This window comes from Dermacentor andersoni, chromosome 4 (assembly GCF_023375885.2).
Source record: "Dermacentor andersoni chromosome 4, qqDerAnde1_hic_scaffold, whole genome shotgun sequence".
NCBI lineage: Eukaryota > Metazoa > Arthropoda > Arachnida > Ixodida > Ixodidae > Dermacentor > Dermacentor andersoni.
Window position 1 is genome coordinate 122,938,416 of NC_092817.1, and position 26,656 is coordinate 122,965,071.

At 48.7% G+C, this 26,656-nt stretch overlaps 1 protein-coding gene across 2 annotated transcripts in view; it reads right to left on the reverse strand.

The window, feature by feature from the left end:
- LOC126537566 (uncharacterized) overlaps positions 1-26,656 on the reverse strand; it is a 239,856-nt gene that overhangs the window by 74,429 nt on the left and 138,771 nt on the right. The window contains exon 1 of one of the 2 annotated variants that reach the window (XM_050184680.3): positions 3,415-4,561. The exons of the other annotated variant lie outside the window; for it this stretch is intronic. The gene's annotated coding sequence lies outside the window, so the exon portion shown is untranslated. Of the gene's footprint in view, positions 1-3,414; positions 4,562-26,656 lie in introns of those variants that run through there. 2 annotated transcript variants of the gene reach the window in all.

Below are 26,656 nucleotides of genomic sequence, written 5' to 3' on the forward strand. Positions count from 1 at the left end.
CATCGGACGTTAAAAAAGAAAGGAAAGGGGGTTTCGCAACACACCGCAACGACCATTCCTGACGTAAACAGGAAGCGCTGGTCGCTGCAAACCGCAAGAACGGGGCGAGCGATGTGAACGCCTGTTAGTTTCATATAGTTACCGAGAGGGTCCGGTTTCGTCGCGTCGTTTATGTACTATCGGCGAAGCTGAGACATTAGCGAGGAACTTCGTGATGTGGGGTTTCGCAGAACGCGTACAACGTGTAACTTCTGTAACGTAGAACGAATCGTTACAATATCAGAGTCGACGTGAAAGCTGATTTTTTTTCGTAAACGTACACTACGTACCGATACGAGAGTAACGAACTGCAACCGAGCAGCTCTGGTTGGCTGCGGGATACGCGGTTATAAGCGTATATAATTAGAAATTCCCCCCTCGCTATGCAAGAAAAAGAAGAAGAAAAGAGGAAAGTAAATGTGCAACGCCTCGCGATGACCCCGACTCTAATGTAATTCTTTCTTATTTTCTTTTCGTTACTACTACTGCCGAGCCTCTCAATGCATTCCCCGGTCTTGCGTTTTCCCGGTTATTACGTCACAGGAGGCCCCGTTCCGGCGAAAACGCCCACACACCACCCAACATCGACGTCGTCGACCCCGCGCTGTTTCCGCCGTTGCCGTATTTCTTAGGCGTCGAGGTCAAACATTAGTCAAATTGGCCTATAATGAATTCACTCTGAGCTGGCACCATCTACTTTCGTCTGTAGCGGCCTGTCTCCTTCACTAGCATACGCTTTCCCGGCTTATACGTTTTTCTGTCGAGCAGATGCCGGTGAAGCTTTTTTAATATAGTGTCCTATACTGGGTGTTGCTTACTTTTTTTCTTTATTGTGGCAAATATATTTCATGCTTCACATGCACGTTATTGTTGCTCTATTTCATATCAAGTTGCATGCCCCACGCTAAATCCCACTTAATTTCATCACGTTCGTCATCGTGCCTTTAGAACTATTTTACTTCATTGTTGTACTTGTTCGTCTTCGTTTCTCTTACGGTATACAAATCATATATATATACTGCGCATTATTATTATTATTATTATTATTATTATTATTATTATTATTATTATTATTATTATTATTATTATTATTACCACCACCACTACTACTACTACTACTGTAAAAAGTTTGCATTTTGCGATAGGAAAGTTCACTCCCTTCAGCACGACGTTCCACGATGTGAATTTGACCCTCGACGCGGTCCGCTTCGCGGTCTAAGCACACTGGCGTGAGGCAATTATGCAATTACGCTGCCCAGTCACCGCGCGTTCCTTTTATGTTGTTTAATTCTACATTGTTATTTTTCACTCCGATAGCACCCGAAGGATTGCCGTTTAAGGCGACAAAGGCGGAAGAAAGGCCGTGTGAGGAGGAAGTCGTTTGTTCCCGCAGCTTTGCGCGTGATCTCACCAGCGTGAGCAACAAAAAATAAATGTGCAATACAGTCCCGCCGAGACTTCCTGTAAGCTGTACGTCCAGTTGCAAAGTAGCAGGGAGACCAAGGTAACATAAAAGAAAAAATACAGAATGGTGCGAAGGGGGGGCGAGTGGGAGGTATGGTTCTCGACGGTGCCATTGCTTAGAAAAAAAAAGAAAACAGTGTGGTTTACACACAACGCTTAGACGCGTGTGGTGTGAAATGTCGCATGCATGGCGTATAGTTTCCACTTATTAGTAATCCTTTGTTCGCGTTCCGCACGTTGCTTCTTTTTCTCCGTTACTACTCTGTACGTACACACACACACACACACAAAATAAAGCTGACAAACAAGCAAAAACACAATTCGTAAATGTGTTGTGTCACGACTGTTGTGCTACAGGAACCGTGAAAGAAACGCTTGCTGGTTTTCCACACAGAGCAATAGTTCCCAACGCGAAACGCTGGTTTATTTAATAAACCCAACAGTTAGAAATTTCAAAGATACACAAAAATAAAGAAAAAGAAGAAACGTAGGACAATGACACAGTCGAACGCAGCAAAGGGTACAACAAAAAGAAAGTATAACGACCATGCATGGGCTCCTAGGCCAGCATTCACAAAAAACGCATACTTACGCAAGAACTGTTTGTATCACAGCAGACACTAACCAATCGCAGCGGCGCTCTTTATAACAAATGCGGTCGGCCGACATAGTAAACAGCACCTTCGGGACATAAGCTTCGCATATGAGGACCCTAGTTTTCATCTCTGTACGGAATGTTGCACTTAAATCTATCGGGGATACATTTTCATCAATAGTTAGCGCGGTATTTTCCGTTCTCGTCTCTACCTCTCCTTCTTTTTTTAAAACGTTCGCCTACTCTATTCAGCTGACATTAGTATAAGCGCCGTAAATCTCCCGCCTACCAAGGGCAAGTGGCTCTTTCGCTGCGTAGTATCGAAGGACGTTTCCTGCCCCGCGAGGTTGATTCAGCTGCCTCCGTCGACGGGGGTTATCCGCGATCATTTTGCCATTTCCTGCGCGTACAAGATTTCTTCTTTTTTTTTTTTTCGTGGGGGTGTTTTACTTGAAAACTACTTCTGGTACTCGTTTAGGGCCGAGAGTACGGCTTTTATACACAGCCAGATCTCGTAGCTAAATATCGTACCAAAGCATCTGCTATACAGATGCGATAAATGAAGTGCTGGTGCTTGAATCTTCAGACGGGAGTTCTACATTAACCGCGGCTCTGATTAGAACGGGTCATTGGCAAGATGTACCGTCTGTAGCTGCAGTATCTATAGAGGTCGCAAGGACGAAAATGCTGCTGTCTTTCGCTTTGTTGCCCAAGTCATAATACCATTAAATACGGAATTGGCAAATTAACAACAAATAATAAGAAAATGAAATCGCTCTCTCACCCTTCCATTTACCGTAATCCTATAGGTACGTACACGCTGCAATGTCCTAGGGAGAATCGATTGTATACGAAATTAATTCTATACGCGATGCCCAGAAAAACAAATATGTACGACATAGCACTTCGGAACGTCTCACGCATACCTGGCGCATTCCGCATTAAGAATGTACATGGGGAATATTTCCCAGACATCGCACACACAACCTTATGAAAAGAAATGAAAAAAAAAAAGAAAATGCAATGTTACAAAAATTTTGCTGTTCTCAGTCGGACAGATGGGCCTCGGACGCATCAAAGCCGGTTACGCGACGTGGCGCGCATTCAACTGGTGAGTGTTTGGAGGAAAACAAGTTACCGAAGGAAATCAAGTAATCCACACGCACAAGTACATCAAACTCATGAAAAATGCAGTGCACGGGGCTTCAGTGGGAAGTTTTCGAAAGCCAGGTCCCGGAGACATGCAAAGAGGAAGATAGCACAAATGCGGAATGTGAGGGGAAAAAAAAAAACGAACAATGGCTGGAAAAACGCACCTGACACTCTCACGATGACAATGCGGGCAGGGACCGCCGTCTTGACCCCCCGCGATAGAGCGACCACGGGAACAGGAGGGGTTCGGCGCCGAGAACGACGGCTGGCTTCTTTTTTTTTTTTTTTTACACACAGTGCCACAAGCACGGGCACACACGCACAATCACGAGCACACACTGAGCAGCCGATACAGCGGCGGCGGTGGTGTTCTCTACGTGGGTAGCGGGGGTATGGGCCCGCCGCGCCGAGCAGACGAACAGCAGACGAGGCGAACTCAAAAACACGCAGAGAGAACGGGAAAAAAACGTGCGGCCGTATTCCGCAGAGAAAATACTTCTCGAGGTAGACAATCAGGAGGTGAAGCGCAAACAAGAGAACGAACAGGCTGACGGGGGTCAGCACAAGATAGAGCTCCTTCGGGTCTCGGCGACGGAGCTCAGAGCGAGCGGCGGCGGCAGCTGTTTCAAGACGGACCTCTCTCGGCTGTCGTCTGTATATCCACCACGGTGCTCAAGAGAGCACGGCTCACGCACGCACACAGAAGAAGACACTTCCTTCGGCCGAGAGGGAACGCGGGTCCTTCCGGAAAAAGGCGAAGAACGGCTGCAGCACCGGGACGTTGTGGCTGGAACCGCGGCGAAGTGGTGCCTGCGGCGCGCCGGTATCCGGTCCAATCTCCCCCGCCCGCAGCGACGACGACTACGACGACGTCGACCGGCACCCGGCAGCACCAACACGGCGAAGAAGTGGTCGCGGCAACTCGCGCGGCGGCTGCGCGTAGTACTACAACCTCGGACGATTCTGCGGCGGCGGTGGCGGCGGCAGCGGTAGGGCAACTCTCGCCGGCAGGGAAGAAAGAGGGGAGGAGAGCGGGCCTGGCTTGGGGGGTTGGCTGGCTTGGCTGGCTGGCTGCTGCTTTTCGTATCCTGCTAGTGGACGGCCGTCGCCTTCGTTTCTGTTCGATCCGGGTTCCTTTTCACGATGCGAGGAGCGATCACAGCCGCGGCGACCGGCTCGACGGTGTGGCCCTGCACTGGCTGTTCTTTGCAGACCGGCGCCAGATTGCGGAGTGAAGGATTGCGCTTGCGCGAGGCGTTAGCGCAGGACTCCTGTGAGTAGTGGCGTGGTCTGAGTTACCCCAGGCGAAGACGGAAAAGGGAGTGAGCGACAAGGTTCGTTTCTTCTTTAGAAGAAGGGGACCGCCGTCGGAAGAAGACGTCGCCGCCGACGTCCTTTTCTTGAATGATGCGCGGGAGAAACCGTCACGAAGAAGAGAGGAAGCGAGCGTAAACCAGCTCGAGCAGGAACCAAAAAAAGAGAAATAAGACTCCGAGAGAAGGCTAAGGATGAGGAGGAGGAAAGAGACGCGCGAGTTTCGCCCTGCGACCTGCGGCGGGGCGTTGTGTCGTGTAGTGGTGGTGGGTGCGACAGGAGAGTGAAGAAGAAGGTCCGAGGTGGGTTGTTGGCGGGCGCTGGTACAGGGGTGGCAGTGAAAGGAGCACGGCGAAGGAAATTAAAACCAAGAAGAAATGACGATCCTTATTCGCGCTATGCACACGAGAGAGCGTGTGCGAGGGAAAGATTACCTGGGGCGAGAGAAGCCCGTTTGGCGAACGGCAAACGCGCTTTTTGGTTGAGGGGAGTTCGCTCCCACAGTGACGCGAGCCGTCGGCCAGGCCGCCGCCGCAACCAGCCGGAAATTCCAGGCGATTCGAGAAGGAAACCAGTGGCCCCTTCTTCTCCTCCCGTTCTTCGCCGTTCACTCTTCTTTCCGCCCCGTACTCTCTCTTGCGTGAGATTGACTACGTTCGCCACCCCTCTTCTTCCTCTCCATGCAATCACTCTCGAGTCGCCGTCAAAGCCGCCTCCTGGACCTGCCGCCGGGGCTTCCTATGCCCTCGGCCCCTCTGCTGGCGCGGCGCACCCTTGGCGCTCGAGTTGCCGGCGGCGGCCAGTATGCATTCCCTCTCTCTCTCGAGTCGGCCGACTCACTTCCACATGCTTTCGTCTCAGTAAACTTTTCAACTTTTTTTTTCGTGCACCCTCCGGCCCTGCCCTCGCGTGGTCGTAGAACACAGGACTTCCAGGATCGGGTAGAGATACACATCGGAGGATGCATACGCGACCGGCGGCACGTCGGGTTTTGCGAACGTGGAACGGTAGCTACGTAACTGTCGAACTCCGCACGATGCGGAGCGAGGATTTCGGTGAACGTGAGCGGAGCAAATACCCCGTCCTGTGAGAAAGACGTGGGCGCGGCTACGTTGATGCCGTTCTTTAACCCCTCCCCCCTTCCACACCCCCTGCCCTTTCAATATACAACAGATATCGGAGAACTTTACAAATTACGTTCCTGGAGAGCAGTACCCGTCCCACTTTCGAAGTGGGACGAGTACTGAAGGCACTTTCGATCGTTATCTGATCGATTCGATCTGATCTTGCGATCGTGATCGATCGAATACTGAAGGCACTTTCGATCGAAAGTGCCTTCCCATGTGGTCGAAAGTGCCTCGCAACAACAATATAAGGCAATCGATACAGCGCATGCGCAGAATCTCAGGTTGTCCTCTTTTCTTTTGCGCTAAAGGCGGCTATAGCGTATACGCTGTGCTTAGCAAGGCACACTTAACACAAAATCGTTTCGCCCTGTTGCGTGTGATGCAGGGACTTTATAAGTTGGCCGTTGTCCTGAGACCGGTGGGCTCGAGCTCAATATCGTGCTCGACTTGAACTTCGGATGACTTGTACCCTCATCCTGATTTCACCTGCCAAAACCATCGTGACGAGATGAGTAGTACAGCGTATCGAGGATAAAGTTTTTACCGGATTAATCAGCTGTGAGACTGGATAAATCGACAGTGTCACTGTTGAGCTCTTTGATGAGTGAACGATACCATAATTAAGTTGCGGTGCAAGCCATTGTATAACGGATTTAATGATGCACAATGTTCGTTTTATTAAATCATGACGTTCTGTGGCTTGTCATTGTGTTACCATGAACGCCATGAGTTTTTTCAACCTCATTCAGTGTTACTTACGGTACATTAGGGACAAATCTTCAACAGTTTCTGGCATTGCTCCTCGTTCCCCAATGTGGCACGTTTCCCAATGGGGCCACCGTAATCTGTCTTCAAAGTTCGCTACTTGTGGCCATGCGCGACCTTTTATGGCGTTATATAGGGTGTCCCAGCTAAAGTTAGCCAAGCTGCTCAACGGGGAAAATAATTATATAAGAAATACGGTGCAATATACAATTTTAAGAACTACTGTGCTCGGTTGCTGACCCGTGGCCACCAAGCACCATAATTCTTATAATTGTATCTTGCGCTGTGTTTTTCAAATCTTTCTTCTTTTTTTTTTCGTTGAACAGCTTGGCTAACTTTAGCTGGCACCCACGCTATACAAGCGATAATTCAAAAAGTTCAATTTGTAGTAATTGCCAATCACGTGTGAAATCAAGTGGCTTGGACTGTAATTGGCAAGAACACGTGAAAGGAAAGTACTTATCGCACGTTGCAGGGAGCTAGCCATCATCATCATCATTATTAACACATTTGTGGTCGCTTCGTGCATCGTGGGTGTCATTGCGCTTTCCCTTATATACCTATAGGTCGCATTAGGCGTGGTAAGTTCAGTTTCAATAGTCACGGAAAGCTTCGCCTTCATTGCGCTACGCCAACTTAAAGGGTCACTAAAGAGGAACATCAGAAAAAGTCTTATTGGTACAGTACGTTTCGCGAATTCCGAAAAAGGCCAATCTTATCCGGAGAGTGGAGGTTTGGTAAGGCTAGGAAGGGCGCAAACGAAAGATGGCAAGCCTTCCCAAAACACGCCCAAGCTGCGTGGGTGTGCGTTTGGGGAGGGGGAGGAGGTAGGATGCTCCACAATTAACGAGAGAATGGCGGCGACGTCAACGTGAAGGTCACACACTTTAGCTGCCGGTGACGTCACGTATTTTGAGCTCCTCCTTTCGGGTGAAGCGAGTTACCGTTTATTGATAACGAAGGATCTGACTGCATTCTGACGCTGTAGCGCACAATCAGCCGTGCTAGTTTTAGGTACTTTTCTTCTGCTCAAAAAAAAAAAAAAAAGAAGGGAAGAGAAACGGCACTAATGCGCGAGAGAAAGTCTGAAATCAATGACGTCTCAGTGACGACTATCGGTCGCTAAGGGTTCGAGCGCGAGATGCAATGAAGCGAAGCATCCGCAGTTTCTTATATTTTTTTTCGCTAGTAATTAAACCTGCGAGAATTAATGGAAGTAGAGCTAGGAAATAATATTTTCCAAATCAGTGTAGACCATTCACAACTGCGCATCTAACTGCCACATAAAGGAGAACTAACTTTAATGTAAGTAATGGTCACGACCGAAATTGCCTATGCACATGCATGTGACGCCGCTGGCGTGGCGTGAACGTGCGGGGGGCGTTTCAAGTTTCCCTCGTTTCAAGGAGTGTCAGTGATCCGAGTGCGTGCGTACGGTGAAGACCTCGGCGCCGCGCCGACGACGCCAGAAGCTGCCGGCGTCGCACTTCCCGACTGCGGAAACGGGCGCTCGCGCCCGTGAGAAAAAGGAAGCGGTTGTATAAGGGTTCTCATCTCTCGCGCCCTCGTCCCGAGATTCGCGGGCTATCCGGGTTCTTCAGACAAACAGTATTTACGGGCGTATATCCATCCTCTTGTTTTTTTTTTCCCACATCGCACGAAAGCTCGCAAGTGCGTGCGCGGTCACCTTCTCACGCCGAGATTTTTTTTTTTTTTTTTCTCATTGCACACCGTCCTCTCAGCATTTTCACAGGGCGCTACGGAAAAGAGCGAGCGCGCGCATCTTGTCAGTTCCGCCAGTAAATCGCGAGAGTCTCGGTCACTGCTTCCGGAGTTCACGTGTACGCGTACAGTTGAGGCTGCTTTCGAAACGCGAGCGAATTGTCGGGGAAGGAAGGGCGAACATGCGATAGCGGAAAAACGAAGTGTAGCGAGGCGCGTTAATTCTCGCAACCTAACCGGTATACACTCTTTTTTTTTTTTTTCGTCCGTTGCGCGAGCCGCGGAGAGGGCCTGCAGTCATTTTGAAAGAGGGCTTCAAGTGTACGGAGAAAAGCTGCATCTCTCGGAAGCTTCGGACGAAGGCACGCCGTCTTCCACGATATCTCTTATAGCCCAGAAAACTGCACTGGAAAGTTACAGCGGGGTTCGACAGAGGTATGTATGATATGGCTGTGATGAAATCATCGACGGCTCTCCAGAGGACGTGTAGCGCAAGCGTCGATTGTCATTCGCACCACGCGCGTCGCTGGAGGAAAAAAAAAAGAGTGAAGTCACAAAACGAAAGGGTTGTGCGAAGTGCAGAACTCGTACGGCACATCTGGTCGTTGTTTGCCAAATACACAGATCGCCGCAACCTCCAGCACGCATGCCAAGCGAATGAGTGCGCAAGTGATTGCGCCGAGACGTCACGAGGTTACGATATGGCCGACACGTCCGTGACGAAAAAAAAAAAAAAAATTGCCAACTGGCTTTCGCGGCCTCCTCACAATGCCCCGAAGCGAAATAACTCTTGGCGGTGCCTTTCGCTCGCTTCCACCGAGATCGTCGCCGTTTGATTACGTATGCGCGTATAGTGCAAACAGGCTGGAGCAGTGCGACATGATAGCCATTTGCAATCAACTCCACACCTTGGCAATAGCCGGGAGAAATGCACCTTCGTTGAAATGTTTCTCGGCGTGACCGCATAGAAAGCAGCACGACTCTTTTTCACGTGGCACGATTCGGGAACGTCCGCATCACCGATGCGGCATATGCTTTGTTTTCACTTTGGCGAGGAAGAGCGAAGGTATGCTGATATGCTTTACAAGCTGACGCACAGGGCAACGCGTACGGCAAAAGCCTGAAGAAGAGATTCAAGCTCTCTTGACTCGTCGGCGTGGAGAAACAAACGAACACGTTTTTGGCGAATGTGTCATCACAAAAGACCGGAACATTACGCAAAATACCTATTTTTGTTTTCCATTACGTCCTTATCGTGCCTGTTTAACATGTAGGCACTAACTCTGGGACTAGAAACATTTTAGTGGGACTTTTATTACGCCTGTGAGTGCATATTTAAATGTTTGTGCCTATATATGCCACGCGTCCCACGTAAGTTGGGCCAGAATTTAAAAAAAATGTTCGAGTGCCGCGTGGCTGGACCGAACCAAGGTAATGTTCGCCGTTGCTAGGAGCAAGCCAGATTATTATATATATTTTTTGCATTTCGCCTCGTTAAATAATTAGTTCATATTAATTAATCAGCTGCTCCCATATATTCAAAGCAAAAGTGTCATTGAGAAAATTGTAAACCATCCTGAAAAATTCCGATCCAGCTTTCTCTTGCTTAATACATGCTATATAATTTTTTTCCAAGCGTGAAAGAACGCATATCACAGGCTTTCTTACAGGCAGACCAAATTTACGGAGAGACGAGAGCCATCGCTTATGCTTAGAACTGCTATTTTGTTTTGCAGTAAGATTAAGACATTTAAGATTTAAACAAATCACGGAGAGGGAGAAAGAGAGATAGACCACGTGTGGTTCCTCATTTTTACTGCTGAATACGTTCAGTTATGAATGTACCACATGTAAATTGGACGCATAACTAACAAGGATACAGTACACATAAGGACAGAGTATACACAGTGAGACAGGAAAGCATCGAGCTTGCAACTGATATGTGCACCAGTAATACGTACCGCCGATGCCGATAAAAGCAATAAACGCCACTTACTTGCCAATAAATGAAAATCGCCCAGCGCCTTCTTCAGATCGCTACACGACTTTCTTTTTTCAACGGTTAGCAATTCGCTTGTTTTCACCTCGTGAAACACCAACTTGTCCGAAGTCATGACTTGACGCAGTCGAGCGAAACATCGCCACGAAGTCTTAAGTGTGCCACAAACACCACAAATATAATGCGTTTCACTATACTTGTCAACATATTTCACTATTTTTGTTAAGTGGCATTTATTCATGCGTCCTTCACCAAGCACGAGAGACAAACAAGTAGAGGAACGAAAAAAAAAAACGTGCTGTGTGGTGCAGCAATTTATATGCTAAGTAAGTGATTGAGTGAGTTATGTGAGTGGGTGAAGTGAGCGAGTAAGTGAAGTGAGTGAGTGAAGTGAGTGAGTAAGGGAAGTGACTGAGTGAGTGACTGAAGTGACCGAATGAGTAAGTGAAGTGAGTGAGTGAGTGAGTGAGTGAGTGAGTGAGTGAGTGAGTGAGTGAGTGAGTGAGTGAGTGAGTGAGTGAGAGCGTTAGGAGCTTTGGCTGAAGATGCTACGCGCCTTTGTCCTCGTTATGTCTCCTCTACGTGCGGAACGCCGCAATCACGGCTGTAGCCAAATGTAGGGTTGGGGTGTCCTGACAACACCCAAAATTACCGCTGCAGCGATATACTCTGTAGCACAACTTAAATATATGCCATTATATGTGTATGTCAAAACGTCTAATATGTTTATACTATGATATCTCAGCAATGTACTCGCAAAAATAAGCGAATATTTCAACATGGCCGCCGCAGTTCCCCTCAAAACCCTTCCCGAAAAGAATTCCTGGGTAGGACTCTGGCCGCAATGAATTATCTTTGCTGCATAAACACATGTATAAGCCAACGTTACGAGTACAGGTGTAATGTACCAAATAACCGAAGTAGGTCTACCGTCTTGAAAGAAGGCCTTGTAGCACAGGTCATATATCCTATAACATGCATACAATGCGAGGACCAGTAAAATTCGGTTGACAAAGGACGCGTTGTTGGTGCAGCGCGTTGGTGTCTTTTGTCAAAGTTTTCGAAGGCCGAACTACACGCTAGCACGTGACATGCTATAACGAGACTGACATATCAAAACTACGAGAGAACAACAAGCATACTAAGTATCGGCAACTACGTGATAACTCGTAGTGCCCTTTTTCAACGTTCCTAACAAACAAAACGGTGTACATTCATTGTTTATAGCGACAAAATTAAAAGTCTAGCATACTTTTAAGCAATAACTTGCTTCCCACTCAGTTTACACTGCATACAAAAAATGCTGCAGCGGGGCGTGTATATATTACATGCTCATGCTTTCGTGCAATAAAACCATAGTTGGGAGTCGACTCTTAACCATGCCTTTCTGCATCGTCCATGCTTGTGTGCATTGTTTCCCTGCGAATAAATGCAAGCTCGCGCAATAACAATGTGCCTTGGTAGAATCGCTAAATAAAATCAGTGGTTATTTAGTGGTAAATGCGAGAGGAATGCGTTAGCATTACGTCACATTGCCTGGATACACGAGAGACGCAGCCGTATATATATATATATATATATATATATATATATATATATATATATATATATATATATATATATATAACTGCGTCTCTTGTAGCCGAAGGGCAGCTTTAGGTCATCAAAATCACAAATAAAGTCGCAATCATTCAGCCTTTCAACACGTGTATACTCACCTGTAGACGTAACAGGGCTTCGGAGCGGACGCTATGAGCGTGCTTTTCTAGCATTTTCACGCCCATGCATTCTTTTTTATGTCTCCCTCACATGCGGCATGCCTGTTACGTCAGGTTTGGTAGTTCTCGAAACCAAAACCATTATGCAGATGTGAAGCCCAGTTCAGGGCAAAAACTAACTGGGACGTGCGCAGCACAAAGCGTTGACTGATTTCGTGGAACAGGGAAGGGAAAGAAGGAAAAAATAATAGCGAGAGAGAAAAGCTCAGACAGGTCGAGACGAATGATATATGCATGCAAGCGCTCAACCGCACTGCCCATTTGCATAATGGTCAAGCAACCAATCGACAATCGACCAGTGTGTGTTAAGCTAACCGTAACCACATTGCAAGAAACAAAAACGAAAAAAGAACATTTCGTGAATTGCAAAAATTGAGGGTTGGAGCAGAGTGTTCTAACTACGATTTGTGAACGGAGACTTCATATACTCGACCACCATAGGAGTGAAACAAGAACATAAAAAAATACTTTCACAAAGGCTTGTATTCATAAAGAAGTTATTATGCTCGAATTGTCCTAAGAGCAGGTGCCCAGGGAATCGTGATGGTAAGCATATTATTAGCGTGTGCGGCGGATCACTGGAAAACCACTCGTACATACCAATAAAAAGCGTCGCGGGAATTCGGCCCCTGAAGTTTCCATCTTTCCTCAATAACTTCGCAGTGGGTTGGACTGTCACCTGTCGCGGTCGCTATCGGCATCGGTATATGGGCGGTAAAATTACTAAGTATAAACGGCCAGTCTAGGAGCGAAAGAGCCTGCTTGCGCAAGGACAACAGTGCCATTAATAGCGAGAACGCATAATGGCTCACTTCGCAGGAATTTCCCCGCTAAACTGTCGTGCTCGCACAACGAACGCTGTCGTCAGGCAAATAAAGCCAAGAAATGCAAAAGCTACTGAAGTGTAAAACATTTCCTTGAGATTCGTGACGGGTAATATGCGTTCTCTCATACAGTATACGTTCCTACCGCGAACTACGTAAACACTGCGTCGCTCCGTTGCTTCCGGCTTCTGTATGACTACTTTTCTCAATATCTAAATTTCCCCATTTTTTTCTTCTATTTTTCCGTGTTCGGTGAAAGTAGAGAGCTTTCTCCAGCTCCTGGGTAAAACCACGCATTGATTTAGGAAAGCCTGCAGAACTGTGGCAACAAGGACGGTTGCTCAACAACTGGACCTTTCGACAGACTTCGCATTTCTTTGTATCCTTTACTTAGCTGGTCATGCATTGGGGTAGTGCTGACGCAAAGAATCGGGTTCGTGCGCGACTTCATGCTGTCTTACTCTCTATAACAAAACTAATTCATTCATAAATACAAAAAAAATTATTGAAATGCATAATCTGACCCAGTGATCGCGATACTCTCCCAAACTTCTCATGAGTTTTTTTATACTGCACCTGTGCAAAAATAAAAAAAATAAAGAAATACTGGTTTTCTTACAAAAAATTTTAACAGAAAAATTGTCGCCCTTCTCTCTATTGTCGAATATTGAGTGCATTCGAGTACAAACAGGTAGTATGAAGGGGGCAAGATTGGGCGAATAAGGCGGACGTATAGTAATTTCCCAGTTCAAGCCTCAAGTGGCTAATGTGGTAATTTTCGCACTTGGGGATGATTGCGCATTGGAAGCTGGCGAATAAAACCGTAGAATTACGACGAAGTGAACCATCTGAGAGATCAGTGAAACTCTTGAGCTGCTCATAAGTAAAGCGGAGAGGTCTGCCAACGACCTCTCAGGCGTAAACTGGGATACATAGCGCAAGAACGACACAAGGACGAAGTAGGAACACGGGAAGAGCGCTATAACTTTGTGAGACCTGTCAGGTCTCACAAAGAACAGTCTTTCAGAAAAAAATTGTCGCTTCGCGTGTATTTCATGCAGCCGACCGTTTTAACAGTGTGCGGTCGATACAGAGGTCGGTTAAATGACTTGACACTATCCACGGCACGTTTCAAACATTGTTCTTTACTCGTTATATTATCAAGTTGTACAGTGAAGTTGAAGAATTTCACACTGCCAAAAGCCTGAGTTAACAATTTGACTCTTTATTGGGGCCAGATTGGTGCCCATAAGACAAGTAACACTCAAAGCACAACGATAGCGAAACAGTCATCGTCAAAACAGCAAGACAATGTATACGGCTAGCATAATATTTGAGAAATAATCACACAGATGCAAGTTTATCGACACTATTATTGTACCCGAGCAAAGTTACAGACACGATCTCTTTGTGTGTGCGAAGTAGCAGCAATATTGAGACTACTCTGTGCGCCGCATTTTATTGTCGGAGGCTTTCACTGTTATATCTAAGCCTTTAAATGGTAAGCCACTCAGAAAAAAAAAAAAAAAAAAGCTGTTCGTTGTTGCCCAACGAATGTGGAGTGAACAAACAAAGCTGAGTGGAAACGACCGAACCCCCCCTCTCCCTACGCCGGTGGTCGTATACGTTCCTAAGCGCGCTGTGCATGCGTCATCACCACCGGTGTTCCCGTAATGTCCCAACGGTGCGACTTTCGAGACCTTGTCCTTTCTTGTCTCGACACACCTGGTAGCACAGAAACTTCAAAGCTATAGCGCTAACAAGGACGACAACAGTACGCGGGACACGGACGAATAAAAAGCAAACACCAAAGAGGGGAAGAGAGAAAAAAAAAGTTTGGGCCCGTTCTCTTCTGCTCCTTTCCTCCAGCGGTCGCCGCTCGAAGGGCGGCCTGCCCGGCGGACCGGAACGAGCACCTCCGTCTATCAAGCACATCTCTCTCTGTACGCGCGCTCGCGGAACACCGGAGTTCGCGGGGCGCCCCGGAATCTCCTTCTTTTAGGAGAGCAGACGAAACTGACCGCACGATGCGGCAGCGGGGCCCATCGACGCTGGCACTGCAGCGAGAGCGCCGAGAAGGAAAAAGGCCAGGCGAGAGATGGACAGACGACGCGGCGGGGGCGCGGTAGGCACGCGTCCACGCGGGAGGGAGAGCCAGCCGAATTGCACATCCGGCAGAGAGAGGCGACGCCGGGCCGCCCTGACCATTGTTCGCGCATCTTCGCCATCCTCGATGGTTGTGTTTGCCGTCGTTTGTGTTCGGACGGACGCGTAGGTGCGCTCGCGCAGTTGGTGTGTGCGGGTGCTCGCGTCTCTCGCCAGAGCCACCTTTCCCTCCTCCTCCTCCTCCTATGTACCACTCCCACTTTATCGTCCGAGCAACCACTCCCCTTCTGTATGCCCACACCGGCGTTCTCGGCGCTTGCTCCACCAGCGGCAGCGTGAGCTTCGTGATCGCACCATAAGGCGCAAAGCACAACAGTCTCACTTCGGGAAATGTACGCGTTCGCCGACAGTGTGTGTGTGTGTGTGTGTCCGTATGCGGCACCCATTTACAAAAGACATCCGGCTATAGCGGACCTGCCCCGATTGTACGGTATACGCGTTGCGTCTCTCTGGCGCCCTGTATACGTGTGCACCGGGTGCTAGCTTGCGTCCGCCGTGGCGAAGCTGGACGCCCTTGTCGAGCGAACATGCTTGAGAGCATTGTGCAGTGGCTCTTTCTACGGAAGAACATGTTATGAGCTGCTATAGAAGGCGACGCAGCTTATGTATATTATGTGTATGCATGTAATAACGGCACCTCCGAAAGTAACAACACAAAAGAACAGCGCGAAAGTGGACTAATTCTGTGACGTGATCAAGCAGACGATAGAAACGGCCACCGCAGAAACACCAATTGCCCGTGTCACGCACGTGGTAATTAAGATCGCGTGATGCGACGCCTGCGCACTGGCCATGGCGCAACGAGAGCGGTTAGCAGATTACCTGACTGTCTTACACGCAGGCAAGCGTTTTTGTCGACAAAGTAGTGACGAGAGTATATACCGCAACGCGAGTAGTGAGGGAACAACTACAAAGAAAGCCCGTGGAACAGAGTTCCAAAGGGTTCCAATACGACCGGCGCAATGAGCCGGTCGTATATATATATATATATATATATATATAAATGCCAGTTACTTCGGCAGAGTAAATAATCACTTGGGTACAAAGAAGCCATATTTGGTCCTGTTTCCTTTTTCGACAACGAAGTATAAAGAGAGCTCTGCGAACATGTCTTCCGGCATGAGCGAGAGATTAAACTGTGGCGATATACCAGTGACGCCACGGTTTTCCTTACCACTGGCTTCCATTACGGTGCTTAGACATTCATGCGATTGCGTTGCATACGTGGTGCAAGCAGCTAGATTTCACTTTGAGAGGAAAAGTGGGAAGTGAATTTTGCCGGTTGCGCCATTTATACGCTGCTCTAGAGGGACGTAAAAGATTGTTCACCCTTAAAGGTGAAAATAAATCTATAGCTCACACCCTTGCACCTATTTTGAGCGCTAGGGTATGAGTTTATAGACACAGTTACACTCTTATTGCCCTTTTAAGGGTGTAGATTATTTTGCAGTGCAGGACGATTTTGATAGCAAGAGACACTTGGCCGTAGAGGTGAGCAACGGTTATATTCGCCCGCCACAGAAATGTCTTCACGGAGTGCGTTTGCAGTGGCAGTGATTACAAACATATGATGCTATTTTCTTTATCTCCGTTTTTCTTCGTGGCCCATCGGCTGTCTCGATAGTGTTTGATTTTATTTCGTTACCTATTTTTTTCGCTGTTCTTATATCGCAAAGTTTTCGGGATGGCTGGTCCCTTTTAGCGGACAAGCTTTCTAAATTTCGCAGATAACTAAGAAAGAAGGAGAATAAGACACATAGTGTTGTTGACTACCCCCAATGCCCTGCCTGCATCTAATTCTGACGCTACTTTATGTAATTCCAACAAGCACGAGCATTTGCAGACGCAAGCCTTCGACATCCTCAAACCGATATACAAACTTTTTTACTCTATACATTATACGGCGTGTATTTCATACTTTTATGCATCTTTACGCGTAAATGTTCCTTCCAGTGACACTCTATCTCCCCAACTTTGTTTAATTCAACCTGTGCAGCAATAGTGCCTTTTAATGTAATACAGCGATCCATACACCTGAACTTGCGGCCAGTTTTCTGAAGCGGGTGATTCGTCTTTAACACTCGAGTCAGCGCACATCGCTACATTCTCGATCGTACACCGCGCATCACCCTGAAACCGCATCGGGCGTCAACATACACGCCACTGGCATTCCAGTCGTGTTCATACTTATTGTTACTGGACGCGTGTGACCGAGGTGACCGAAGTTCCGCACAATGATCTCAGAAGGCGAGCCGACATGACCGCGCGGCTGTTCTCGTATCCTGCGAGCACAGAGGGCCTTTCCGCTTGTCCGCGTGGCACGCCGACCTGGTCTTCCAATTCTGTCAATCACCCGTGCGGCTCACGCCCCGCCTCTATCTAGGCTAAATACTTCATGGGGATAAGTCCGCGCAAACAGGTACACCGGACGCGGCAGCGGTTGGTCTCGCAACAAAGAGAACAACCGAACGACGCTGTCCATTAATGCAAACATTTGCCCATCGCGGAGTTTCGATTTTTTTTTTCTTGGATGCTTCGTGTAGCCGTTAGGGAGCAGGAATTAAGGTCCGCTGGCGCCACTGTGTGAAGAATAGCACGAGCCACGAACTCCGTGGTGACTAGCTCTTATCTGTGCTTGATGTCTTCCGTAACGTACACTAATTTAATCTCATTTATCTCTCTCTCTCTCTCTAACCTAATGTAAGGACAAAAGGTTACGCTGATGTCTATCATGGCGTCATGAAAGCTTTCAAAGAAGTACTGGTACGCCTGTAAAGTTCAAGTAAGCAAAGCTATAGCCGATGGATTCGAAATTACTAATGGCAAAGATATCGGCGCAGTATAAGGTGTGTTTGACAAAGATTTGGTATACAATTCGCTTTCTGCTTGTTTTAAGTAGAAGTGCCGCGATTGGCTTGGAGCGAAGGCTTGCTTACATATATAAAACCGCACAGCGTTGTAGAATCTCCTGTTACGATTCGTCATCTAGTGACGTCATTGAGGAGAACGCATTGTGTACGTGAGTGCGTAAGCATGCGTTCAGTCGAAACATCGTTAGCTGCGAGTATGGTTGCCAGCTAGTGCACAAATTAAATAGATGCCATTGACAGTTACATACTATGTCGTCTGCTTGGCAGCGGCACATTTGCGTTTCTATATTATACGGGCAAGCGGAGCCGGTGTTCTTTACTGTGATTGGTAGGTAGCGCTGTCACTCGACTTCAAAGCAAAATGCAATCCTTCGGGCCAATCTGGTGCCATCATACACGAGACAGTTACTACTAGCACTGATGAAAGACCACACTTGTATTCCTTTCCTCCACGCTCGCGCGGAGGGAGGCTGTTTCGCTGCTCTTTCTGACGTCACGTGACAAATGCCGAAATAATGCTTCCGCCAATTTCGGCCGGTCCCCGCGCGAAACATAATTGGCACGGTTTTCGACAGGGCTGTGCGGCAGTAAGAGTACAATGTTTGGTAAGAGACACACTAATCTCACCGCTCGTTAAGCCTCCTGGCCGGGGGGGGGGGGGGGGAGGGGGCAAAGGAAGGACTGAGGCTCGGCAGTGAGAGTTGGTCCGCGGAGCGCCGGCGATGATTCGGACGAGGATCTCAGATGAACGTGGCTGTCGTCCAATATGGCGTCGTCACATTAAACGACGCACCCTCCCTCTCACCCCCCCCCACCCCTCCCAGCCAACCTCGTAGGGATACACACGCCCGCTTACACGCGAATGCGCGCACACCTGCACTGCGCACGCCAAGCTCTGCGTTGGAGCTCACGTGGCTTCCAGGACGTGGTCGCTGTTGCCCCCTATGGTAAAGGAGCAGGAATGGAGCGGGGCAAGATGGCGGGAAGGTAGAGGGGGGGGGGGGGGGTCCGTCGGTAGGCGGGCCCGCAATGATGGCCACTTTCTCCCGCCCAATTACCCGAGCAAGATCCGGATGCAGCGGCCGGCACGCGTACACACAAGCGCCGCTGTCTTTTTTTTTTTTTTGGTTGCCCCCCAGCTTCTCCAGCAAGGTGTGTCCGCGGGAGCCCCGTGCGAGGCGGCCAGTGCTCGCTGCAACTCGTCCGGGATGCGAGATCACGGACGATGATGAAATGGCGCTCTGGCCACGGCTATATAAAAGGTCGATCTGACATGAGGAAGCCGCGAGAAGACGTTTACCTTGGGATGTTGAACTACGCCCCCAGCACAGATGCGTAGATGTAAAGCATGCTTCGATATACATTGTATACTGACTCGACGTATAGACGTGGCTTCTCTGTTCCCTCCAAGATTGCCTGGACCTTCGGATTTCATTTTTCTTTCTTTTCTTGGTTTTTTATTTATTCCGCGCAGTAGAAACGGCGACCCGACGGAAACAAAGCTATGTTCGTTGGTAGTTCGGAGTGTTCTGCGAGAGCTTCGACATCGTGCAGCTGAAATGTTTAACAGAAATAATATGCCATTATACACACAGGCCCGTTTCGCTTTGCGGCCGCTATTCTATAAGCGTGCAGTGATCGCTTATATGAAGCAGTTACGAGGGATGCCTTTGCGTAATACTGTTACGGGAAGGAAGAAGCGTAGAAAAGGTCGGAGTAGGACTCGAGGAGGCCACGGAGCTCTGCGGCTTGTTGGGTTGAGAGCACCGGTGCAATCATCTTTGTAAAGTCGTCGGTCGGGGCAGATGTAGAAGGCTCAGAATGGGCATTGGTCGAAGACGGCGCAACAGATAGAACGGAAATGTGGTACTCGTGCGACGGTGACAACGCGGCAAGAGATATGCCTCGAGGAAGTACTTGTGGGCACTGTCCAAAATTTAGGATAGGAAGACATGTCTGATTGTCCGCAACAGAAACGATGGTGTGTGGGAAGGAGACATTGTGAGAAAGCAGGAATGAAGTCGCGGGAGTAAGGACATAGCCTCCGTCAGGTACAGGTGGGCAGGCTAAAACAGGGATGCAGGTCGCTGCTTGAGATGCCAGGCGAATAAAATCCGCGGAACAAAGCTGAATTGGAGCTTGAGCAGGAAGGTCAACGGGAACAGGTAGGGGTAGGTCAAGTTGTACAACACCAGCTGAACAGTCAATCAGAGCAGAATGGGTGGCCAGGAAGTCGAGCCCGAGGATCACATTGTGAGGGCAACGTTCGAGCACACTAAACAAAACGGACGTGTGGCGACCGGCGACACTGACACGAGCAGTGCACATTCCAAGCGCAGCCTGAGTTCCACCGTCGGCGGCCTGGAGCAGTCGAGTCGGAGCAGGAGTAAGTACTTTCTTCAAGCGCGTTCGAAGCTCCGCACTCATGATGGAAATTTGGGCTCCAGTGTCGATGAGTGCTGTAACGGGCAAACATCCACGTCCACGTCCAGAAGGTTCCGATTAGTAGGCAGGGTCAGCAGAGGAATTTCAGGCCGGGGTTCTCGAGCAGCGTCACCTCCTGGAGCTGCCCCAGGTAGTTTCCCGTCGGAGAGCGGTGACGGTACGCTGGGGATGGAGAGCGACGCAGCTAGGGCGAACGGGAGCGGCGACTGTGTGGTGATGGCGAGCGGCTAGTCGCGGTGGCTCGAGCGTTGTCAGGTGCGTCTGCAACCTCGGTGGAGAGTGATGGCGGGCGAGGATTCAGTGGGAGGGGGGGGGGGGGGGGCAGCGGTAGGCGGGAAAGCTTGGTCGAGAGTGGGCTGGCCAGGAACTTCGACAGTGGTGAGAGATGTGGCCCACACGTGCTCAGTAAAAGAAGATGGGTCTATCGTCATGTGTGCGCCATTCGGCCGGGTTGCAATACCTCGGATATGGACCGTATTGGCTCCGGTGAACAGGAGCAGAAGCAGCAGACGAAGCAAAGTCATGACGGCTGGCGGAGCAGATGGATGGAAGACCCACATTGGCAAGTTCTTGGAGAATGACCGACTGGATGAGAGACACAAGCGGCCGGGAATCGTACTGGCGTGGCAGGAGACGCTGCTTTGATTTCTCGCCGAACGATACGTATACGACGTTCTCGCAGGAGGTAGGCTCACGCGGTGGACAAATGTCTTCGCACGTCGATGAAGCTGCGGTATTGCGTAGACGCGTAAACTGTTGAACTGTGCGGCGACTCTTCGCTTCTTCAAAGCGGCGACATTCGTTAATGATCTCATTGACCGTTGTTATTTTCTTGTAAACAAGCAGGTTAAACGCGTCGGCCGTGATGCCTTTTAAAACGTGGCTGACCTTGTCTTCCTCTGCCATATTGTTATCCACTTTGCGGCAAAGAGCGAGGACGTCCTGGATATACGCCACGTGAGATTCAGTGGACGTCTGTGCACGGGTCCCAAGGTCCTTCTTCGCAGCACGTTGGCGGCCGACGGGCTTGCCGAACAAATCTCTAAGCTTCTGTTTGCACTGGTCCCAACTTGTAATCTCTTCTTCGTGTGTTTCGAACCAGACCCGTGCGGTTTTCTTGAGGTAGATTATTATGTTAGTGAGCATAAGCGTGTTATTCCGCCTGTTGTGTGCGCTGACCCGTTCGTAATTCTGTAACCAGTCATCGACGTCAACGTTGTCAATCCCGGAAAACATGCCAGGGTCGCGAGGCTGGGCCAGGATGACCATACCGGTGGCGACGACGGGGCCGTGGTTGAACTCACTCCTTCGGATGACATGGCGGCCACGTTACGTCCGCTGCGGAGCTCCGTCTTGTGCAAGTGATTACCCAGCACCTCGACCAATGATGTTACGGGAAGGAAGAAGCGTGCGTCTATTCACAGATGGCTTTTAATGGCTGAGCCAAGAAGCATAGAGCAGTTGTTGTTGTTGTTGTTGTCCTGAGTGGCCGTGGCACATACCCACAGTGGGGGATTGGCCAATAGCGATAACACTGAACTCTTCTTCGTCTCCAAGGACACCATCAGCGTCCTCTTCTTCCCGCATTACCGACTGTGACAATACTTATCCGACACTATGGGACACTTGGTCAGCAGCGAAGCTTCGCGTGGGACACAGCGGGAATTCGCATCTTTAGGTCATCCAGGCTGGCGTTTTCTTGTTTCTCCATTATTTTTTCCCCGGTTTCTTGCCAGTTTCATCTACGAGAAATGAGAGGATGACTAATACTTTGCATAATAAATCGGTCGTGCCATGAGCCATGCAGGCTCCCGCCGTTTCGCTCGGCCTAACGTGATTAAATGGACGCTCTCACTCGTATAACCAAACGAACTTCGACTCATTCGAACAAACGTCAAGCTTACTCAGGCTTCGTGAGGCTCCTACAGGCTATTTTGACTCGAAATAAAACACACGGAACACGGATTTGATCTCTCACAGGTATTTTCAACGTCGTAAGACTATATAAACATAGGTGTCTGTACTGTGTTTGTACCCGCCATGGTGTCTCACTGGCAATGACATTCTGCTGCGAAGCACGAGGTCCCGGGATCAAATACCAGCCGTGGCGGCCGTGTTTATATGGGGGGGGGGGGGGAGAGAGAAATGAAAAAAAAAAAAAAAAAAACACGCGCCTGTACCGTGTATTGGATGCGCGTTAAAGAACCCCAGGTGGTCAAATTAATCCGGAGTCTCCCACTACGACGTACCTCATGATGAAGTCGTGGTTGTGGCACGTGAAACCACAGAAGTGGAGCTGCTTTCGTACTGTGTTTGCGACATTTTAAGCTTATATACTTCTCTGTGGTAGAGTTTCGTGCTTTGACGACTTATCGTAATTTAACCTTGCAATGTGTGTCTTTTACCTTGAGATATATTCCTATGCTTCTCGTGGGAAAAGCAGTAACAGGCATCTCTTTTTAGAAGCATCTCCTTATGACATATTCATATCAATAAAGAAAACAAAATAAGCGCATGCAGACTCTGCTCTCTTAGATTGCACTCAGGCTCAGGGTACACCCAAATTTGAATCCACTTGGCCCTCACATTGCAATTCAACTTACCTGCAATAATTGCCGCATGGGCTCAGCTGTACCCTCGCTAACGTGAACTCTGACTTACTACAATTACATAGACACAGGTTCGTCAAAACCCACGCAGGCTTACGTACGGACTCGCACCCAGTTGGACTCGCCGAACGTGGTCTGACCCGTAGGCATACCGACACTGATCTGAGTATGTGTCCGAATGGAGCAGTGCACGAAACTCAGGCCTGTCCAATCGAAGGAAACCATATGCTCTATATCCAATAATCCCACAGGAACAATGGGGCTCCCATATAACGAAGCCTGTATGTCCCTATATATCATATAGGGCATGTCCGGTGTGATTATATGTACTATGGGAATCTTGTATCGCATAGTCTCACACTATCGAAGTAACCCATATGCCCTATATCCAATAATACCACTTAACAAAAGAGGATCCCATATAAAAACCCTTATGTTCCCATAGGAGGCGCGCCGTCCCAATTCCGCATATGGCATGCCCCGTATAATAATTGGAAACATACGGGTTCTATATGAGATCCCGGCATGTAAATTTACTGTATATGAGCATTATACTCATCATAATATGTAGAATATAAGGGACCATAAGGGTTTTTAATATGGGATCCTCTTATGTTAAGTGGGATTTTTGGATATAGGGAATATGGGTTACTTCGATAGTGTGAGACTGAAAATATGGCTTGGGGCGCTAGAAAATTGTTTTTTAACCCTGCGTTGACTCCTATAAGCGGTGTCACGTGAAAGAGGAATGGACACAATTTCCCAAACGTTACTACCATTTAACAGGAGTAAAATTCCCATACATTGCTTTTCTATGATGGAGAGTTCGAACTTGTTTCTTTTCTTGTCATACCTTCGGAATGGCTAAGAAGGTCTTCGAAATGCTTCTTTCAGCTCAGAATTGCAAAGCCTAATTAAATGACCATATTATCTGTATCGCTTTTGTCGATCCACTCATTTGTATTAATTACTTTTCGCCACTCTTTCTCTCTCTCTCTCTCTTCGAAGGGGTTTTCTCTCTCCCCAACGATCATTTTAACATTTTTCACGGAGAGCAGTGTGAACAGCGGTTAGACACATACCAGCAGAAATTCCCGTTTGGCGATACCTTTATCTCGGCTCCACTTGTTAAACACAGAATGGTCGCCTCAGATCAATTGACGCCGAGAAGAAGAAATAGTGAAATAATGACGAAGAAATACGGTGGGGGCTGTTCTCCGAACCAAGTAACGCTCAAAGCACCCTCCACTGACCACCGCCTATGGCCACCCTCACTGCCTTGTTCATACTACCCGCACACCGCATGCGTTCGAGAACGCTGACCCAGACCGCCATATTGGGTATAGCGTTGCCGCCACAGGCACGTATATTTATAACAGGAGAGCCAAGAGCTATAACTCGCACCTCGGATCCCATGCGCAGTGCGCGCGGAGAGGCGTCGCTTTCTTCGCGAAGGCACTTGAGGGTCAACATCGCCGAAAGCACGCCCCGCGCTGGACCAGCATTGTGTGTAGGGGCCCGTAAAGCGAGCTGCAGCTACTCGCTGAGCTGCCCGGCGGGACCCCTCCTTCCATCACAATCCATTCACCCTCGCCCCGCTTCTCAGTTCGCCGTGCGTCGGCGTGCGCGCGCTCTTTTAATTAGCCGACTCTCCCTGACTATAAACTACTCCGAAAGCGGGACAATACATCAAGCGGCCGTGACAGAAGCCGCCGCCGCCGCTGCCGCCACCACCATTGACCACGGCTCTTGGCTTTGCTTTCCCTCAAACTGCGTGGACGTACCGGTGAAGCGGCTTGGCACCGATTACACGCTGGGCATGCGCGGGGACCTTTTCTTTCTTTCTTCTTCTTCTTCTTCTTCTTCTTCTTCGCACTCACTGCGAGATCCCTTGTCTTTACTTCAGTGAAAGCGCGCTCCTGGCATCCAAGCCGCTCGGAGAAACAAAAGTTCTTCTTTTGTTTCTCCCCCCACCCCCTCCACTTCTTTATCACGCAGCGCCTTCATAGGCCACGCTTTCTTTTTCTCGGCCCCATAACCTGCGCCCAGCTCGGAGAATGCTCGCGCGGCCTCGCGCGAACCGGCCCACATTCGCGGACAACATTTGGAACGGCTGTAAACAGGGATAAGAGTGGTATAGTATAGCGACAGTGATAGTAATAATAAACACCACGCAGTAAAGGAGACGCACGAAAAGAACGCAGGGGGCGGCCTATCAAGAAGGCACTGTCCTTCTCACCAAGGGCACGTATATACTACCCTGTGCAGAAATGGGAGAAGGAACGAAATCGAGGTCTCGGACCCTCGAAAACGAATTGGGAGGAAAGCTTGCCCACCGAAAAACAGAATCGCAATAATAAATTAAAAAGGTAGAGGTGCCACTGACCTGTTGCGCCAACGGGAGTCAAGCGAGTGTAAGGAACGCTCACGCGCGGTGAGCTGGCTACGCGGAAACGATAAACGCGGGACTTAAAACGGACAAGGTCTTCGCCGCGATGAATATGCAAGGGAAACTCGGGGGCCAGTCGTACCAGCTTGTAGTGCGGTACGGCGATGTTAAAATCGATGGGGCTGGGTGGTTGAAAGGCGTTTGAAAACATAAACAGGGAAGACATATAAGAGTGGGGAAATAAGCTGCATACCCGTGTGTGATACTCCTGCTGACTCTCGATGCCTATAGCTATAGAACAAAACAAAACAGAGGCGTGAAAACTGTAAAGCTTTTAAACAAATTACGGTGAAGTACTTTTAGATAAACCTGATTCGAGTTCTGTATGACGTAGAGGAGGTCTCTAATGTTATTTTTTTAACGATGGAACTGAACACGCACCACGTTTTTTTTTTTTTTCTTGGCACACCATTTGAGTTTATTGATCGAGTACTTAGCTGACATTTTGAGGGCAGCTTATTCGCTGGGTGTGTGACCGCTCTCCCGACCTTTGTATGTTCGCAGCCGCCAAGAGCCATCCACGCCTGTAATTGCGAAAGTAGGTAGTTGAACTCTTATTGGCACTATAGGAAAATCCTGGATCCATCGGGAGCGCAAATGGGGCTCGGGTGAATATTGCCTTGGTTTCGTTTTCCTTGCTTTTGCCCAAGACGAGCTCATAACTTCACTGCGCTGTGATTTATACATTGTGCAATGGCGTCACCGGCGCACAAACGAAGACTTCAAGAAGTACACGAGCTGAACACATGATTCGTTGCTGCACAGTGTGGGACCCGATGTACTGGAAATCATGGCGCTTAACCCTTGCAGAAACGGTTATAAATGGTATGTTGTACTTCCACTGGGTTTTTATTGCCATCTATAAGGCTTTCTATAAAGATTCCATTGAATGTCCTGTATAATTTTTGTTGTGGGTTCAGCGTGTTTCTTTTCCGTATTCGTTGACTTTTTTTTGCAGCGCCATTGCACCAGAAATGGACATGCCTTCAGTTAGGGCCTCACCATGGTTATAAGGGCACATTTTTTTTATATTTAGAAAGTAATAACGTGCTCGAGGGGGGAGGGGGGGGCTAAAGAGCCTTTGCAGAGGTACACCAATAGCCTAAAGATTGCGAATCACTGCTTTTGATTACGGTCAAACCGCCTAGTAAAAAAAAAAAAAAAAAAGTCTCGTTTGAACACACGGAAGGCGCCGACAAGACTGGCCCTGCCCCGCCTCGTGTTGCGGGGCCATTGTGCGCGATAACGCAGGCTAACTGCTAGACTGCACACCAGGCCGACTCGCCCGCTTGGCGCCCAATAATCGCGGGCGCCCGCAACATTCGAACGCGGCGCGGT